This window comes from Bison bison, unplaced genomic scaffold (genome assembly GCF_000754665.1).
Source record: "Bison bison bison isolate TAMUID 2011002044 unplaced genomic scaffold, Bison_UMD1.0 scf7180017864370, whole genome shotgun sequence".
NCBI lineage: Eukaryota > Metazoa > Chordata > Mammalia > Artiodactyla > Bovidae > Bison > Bison bison.
Window position 1 is genome coordinate 7,762,631 of NW_011494942.1, and position 5,578 is coordinate 7,768,208.

The window sequence follows — 5,578 nt, forward strand, 5'->3', positions numbered from 1 at the left end:
GGTCAGGGCGGGCAGTTTCAGTCAGTGTTTCCCCTAACAGATGTACTGGAAAATCTCCAACTCTCAGTTTCCCAATTTTCCAGTAGAACAGACCCACTCCCCCAGTCTCCATTGCCTGGATACCATGCAAAGTCCTCACCTGAGGCAGCAACCTCATAAGATGACACTTGCCCTCCTTGGATCTGCCCTTACAACCTTCTATTCTAAACCAATAACTAAGATTAGGTCTCAGCATGGGCCAACTGGAAATTATTGTTCATTTTGTGGGAGGAAAAGGGCTTAGTCACCCCCAAACCAAGTCACCCCAAATTAGATCTGGCTAATATATTTTGGCAGAAAGCAAGGTAAAATGTTTTGGAATGGACTTCAAAGTGCTGGAGTTGAGGGACAGAATATAAAGTGGGATAAGTGAGAGTACATTGATTGGGCTTATCCTTCCATGAGTCAGGACCTAATGTTCTGACAAGTACGCCTGGAACCATTCCTAATGCACTGCTGGGGTGGTTGGTTCCTTGAAGCTTGTGGAAGAAAAAACAATCTACAATAAATGAAATTGAGATTCTGGGACTGTCTTAGCTGAGGATTGAGAAAGTGATTTAAAAGGCTAATAGAAGTGAGTAGAGTGGTGTGGATTAATTATACAAAACTAGAGAACTCATCAGTTGACTTTTTCCCAGGAGGACCCAGAAGATACTCTCTTCACCAAAGAGAAGAGAAATTGACTAGTCATGGTGTCATACTGGCTGTCCTCTGTAGGCTTGTGTTGATGCTGGGTGCCACTTTAGGGCTAGAGTTAAGAAACGTATGTATATTTTAAGACAACATATTTGATGAACTCATTTTTTTCTCTTTATTTTTTATTTTTAAATTATGGAAGTATGATAATGCATTTATAGAAACCTTGGAACATATAGAACAAAGTTACATACAGTTACACTATCTGTTATAACTTTTTTGAGTAGATAAATTAAGATTTTTAGTTGGATTTTCAATATCAGATTCTCAAAAATTAATAGAATGAATATATAGAAAAGTAGAAAGATATAGTAGACCTGAAAAGCACCATGAACCAACTCAATATGATTATATTTATACAATTTATACAATATTTATACAATTTTCACACAACAGGAGGATACAAATTCTATTCAAGTTCCCATAGGCTATAAACTAGAAGACACTGGAACATATCCAGGGCCATAAAACAAAGTGCAAAAATTTCATAGTCTAAAGGTATTGAAATCATACAGAGTTTGTTCTCTTATCACTGTGGATTATGTTAGAAATCAATATCAAAAGATATTGAAAATAGCCCTTGCATTTTCAAGTGCTATGTGACATTTACCAAGAGAGATCTTTGACTTAGCCATTGAAAGCCTCAATAAAGTCAGACTGGAGAAAGCACAGGGGGTGATTGCAGAGAAGAAGCATTTAAATGACAAATTAATATCAAAATTGATGCTTTTGAACTGTGATGTTGGACAAGACTCTTGAGAGTCCCTTGGACTGCAGATCCAACTGGTCCATCCTAAAGGAAATAAATCAGTCCTGAATATTCATTGAAATTGAAACTCCAATATTTTGGCCACCTGATGTGAAGAGCTGACTCATTTGAAAATACCCTGATGCTGGAAAGACTGAAGGCGGGAGGAGATGGGGATGACAGAGGATGAGATGGTTGGATGGCATCACTGACTCAATGGACTTGAGTTTCAGTAAACTCCGGGAGTTGGTGATGGACAGAGAGGCCTGGCGTGCTGCAGTCCATGGGGTTGCAAAGAGTCAGACATGACTGAGTGATTAAACTGAACTGGATATCAAAATAAGGAATTAATATAAAAGATACTTAAGAAACTCCATGTATTTGGAAATTAAATGTGCACTTTTAAATGATGGGTGTATCTGAGAAACCATAACAAGAAAAATAGAAAATATTTTCATGAACTTATTTTGACTCTCCCAACTTAACTATAGGACTAAGATTCTTTTCTTTACTCTTACATTATTTACATCTGTATCTACTTTCTTTCATGTTAAATTCTCAACAACATTAACGTTAATTTGTTTTAACTCACAGTACACACAAAATAGTCTCAGAGTAACAATATCAACACTACCAATAAGAATATGATAAATGGCATAGCTTAATATGTTTTTGTAGTTCTTAAAACCTTTGAATAATTTAGTACTAGTTTTGTTTTCAAATCACATGAAGTAGTTACTATGTGTGTGGTTATGATACAAAATCAATATGCAGTTAAGTTGATTTGCTTCATTTAACTTTCTATTTTTAGAAATTGTTTTTTAAAATTGTTAATAATTATGTAACATTTGTATATGTTTCCTAAGTCAAATCCAAAAAGCAATATGTAGTTAAAAAAACCTAACTTTTGTCTCAGAATCCTCTACTCTGTCCTCCTCTTGTGTCTGTGGGTGAATTTTGGAAACAATTTTGATTTCCCTCCCAGTTTTTAAACATAAGAAAAATGTATTTATATTCATCTTTTGCCTTCTTTCGCTAATATGCTTTATACATTTTTCCTTCCCACCTTACTTAACAAGATACTGAAGATCGTTTCATAGGATGATATAAAGATATTTCACACAACTTAAAAAAATTAATTAATTTATTTTAATTGGATCTTATAACCGTTCACAACTGCATATGACTGCTTTGGGTAGATGTACCATTTATCAACCCCCCCAGGGCACTGCCTGAATAGCTCAACTGGTAGAGCATCAGACTTTTAACCTGAGGATCCAGGGTTCAAGTCCCTGTTCAGGCAGTATGGTTCCCTTTGTGGGCTTCTCTGGTAGCTCAGATGTAAAGAATCTGCTTGCAATGCTAGACACTGGGGTTTGATTGCTGGGTTGAGAAGATCCCCTGGAGAAGGGATGGCTACCCACTCCAGTATTCTTGCCTGGAAAGAGACGAGCTCGTCTCATGGAGAGACGAGCCTGGTTACAGGGCTTCAGTCTAAGGGGTTAGTTGCTCTGCCATGTCCGATTCTTTGCGACCCGATGGACTGTGGCTCACCAGACTCCACTGTCCATAGGGCTGCAGTCTATGGGACCTCAAAGAGTCAGACATGACTGAGTGACCAACACTTTCAGGGCACTGCAGCCAGCCCTCAGATGCACTGTTCAGTTCAGTTCAGTTGCTTAGTTGTGTCCAACTCTTTGCAACCCTATGGACTGCAGTTCGCTAGGCTTCCCTGTCCATCACCAACTCCCAAAGCTTATTCAAACTCATGTACATTGAGTCTGTGATGCTATCCAACCCTCTCATCCTCTGTCATCCCCTTCTCCTCCTGCCCTCAATCTTTTCCAGCATCAGGGTCTTTTCAAATGAGTCAGTTCTTCACATCAGGTGGCCAAAGTATTGGAGTTTCAGCTTCAGTATCAGTCCTTCTGATGAACATTCAGGACTGATTTCCTTTAGGATGGACTGGTTGGATCTCCTTGCAGTCCAAGGGACTCTCAAGAGTCTTCTCCAACACCACAGTTCAAAAGCATCAATTCTTTGGCACTCAGCTTTCTGTGTAGCCCAATTCTCACATCCATACATGACTACTGGAAAAACCACAGCTTTGACTAGATGGACCCCTATTGGCAAAATAATGTCTCTGTTTTTTAATATGCTGTCTAGGTTGGTCATAACTTTTATTCCAAGGAGCAAGTGTCCTTTAGCTTCATGGCTGCAGTTACCATCTGCAGTGATTTTGGAGCCCCTCCCTCCCCCCTACAAAAAGTCTGTCACTGTTTCCACTGTTTCCCCATCTATTTGCCATGAAGTGATGGGACTGGATGCCGTGATCTTGGTTTTCTGCATGTTGAGCTTTAAGCCGACTCTTTCACTCTCCTCTTTCACTTTCATCAAGAGACACTTTAGTTCTTCTTCAGTGTTTCTGCCATAAGGGTGGTGTCATCTGCATCTGAGGTTATTGATATTTCTCCTGGCAATCTTGATTCCAGCTTGTGTTTCATGAGAAATTCCAGCATTTCTCATGAGGTATTCTGCATATAAGTTAAATAAACAGGGTGACAATATACAGCCTTGATGCACTCCTTTTCCTATTTGGAACCAGTCTAACTATTGCTTCCAGTGCAGTTCTAACTATTGCTTCTTGACCTGCATACTAATTTCTCAAGAGGCAGGTCTGGTGATCTGGTATTCCCATCTCTTTCAGAATTTTCCACAGTTTATTGTTATCCACACAGTCAAAGGCTTTGGCATAGTCAATAAAGCAGAAGTAGACATTTTTCCTGGAACTGTCTCACTTTTTCAATGATCCAACAGATGTTGACAATCTGATCTCTGGTTCCTCTGCCTTTTCTAAATCCAGCTTGAACATCTGGAAGTTCACAGTTTACGTACTGTTGAAGCCTGGCTTGGAGAATTTTTAGCATTACTTTGCTAGTGTGTGAGATGAGTGCAATTGTGTGGTAGTTTCAACATTCTTTGGCATTGCCTTTCTTTGGGATTGGAATGAAAACTGACCTTTTCCAGATGCACTGTAGGGTACTCTAAATTCTTGAAGAAACACAATAATATTTGATGGTTGACAGACTGCACAAACACCTATCCTTAAACAAATTGCTATTTCAACATTAGATTGTGCCATGTTCCTTTTGATGATGTCATAGCTTTGCAAAGCTGAGTTTTGTTTTTTTTGTGTGATTGCTGTGATGGAAAACAAATTCACATTGCAATCAATGTGAAATAGAAAATGAAGGAGGTGGAATTCAATCTCATTTTAAGGTTTGTGCTGTAGGTTTATACACTGTAGGTTTATATATCCTCTTGCTAAATAATTGCAGTTACTTTAAAAAAACACCTTTATTTCAATTGATGTGCGTTATTCCTTTTCAAAACGACTGATAAGATGTTGGACATCAATATTTATTAAGTAGTCTGAGCCTTTCTACTTAACAAACATAACTGTTGGGTGTTTCTCTTGGTTTAGACATTCTATTAAAAAGTTACTGATTCATTAAAGATGTTGTAATCAAGAAACTTTGGATTTCTGGTTTTGCAAGTAAAGAGCTTAGAAGTTGATATTCTGTTTAACAAGGGAAAAGCTGAACAGACTGAAAAATCAAAAACTCTTCTTGATCTGAAGAGAGATGAGGACAAAGGGCAAAGCATTGTCCCTAAGATTGGAGAGACAGACAGGTAGATATGGGAGTCACAGCTTACTGAACTAGAGACCCATGAGTGAGAACTGCCAGTGGAACCAGTACCACCAGGATAAGAAAACTTGGGTGTAACTGATGAATTTCTGGATGCTCAGTTTGGACCAGTATGAGAGATAAAAACTCCAGGGGAATCTAGTCATCAGAGTCACTCCCACAACACACACACTTTTGTGAGTTTTATCTCCAGGAACTCAACCGGAGTCTCACAGTAAATAGTGCAGAAAGTCCCCTCGTGCTATTGAAAGGGGAAGGAAAATAAACAATTTTGAAATATGTCTGAGGTCTCTGTTCTTCTTAAGTCCTGGTCTCTGAAAAAGCTGGTTAACCAGAGTCTAACCTGATGTAGTATTAGCAGAACCAAACTGACCTGGCAGAAAGG

At 38.6% G+C, this 5,578-nt stretch overlaps 1 non-coding gene across 1 annotated transcript; it reads left to right on the forward strand.

The window, feature by feature from the left end:
* The first annotated feature begins 2,713 nt into the window (after nucleotides 1-2,713).
* On the forward strand, nucleotides 2,714-2,786 carry TRNAK-UUU. The gene has a single exon. It is a non-coding gene; the product is annotated as a tRNA-Lys (tRNA).
* Nucleotides 2,787-5,578: the final 2,792 nt, after the last annotated feature.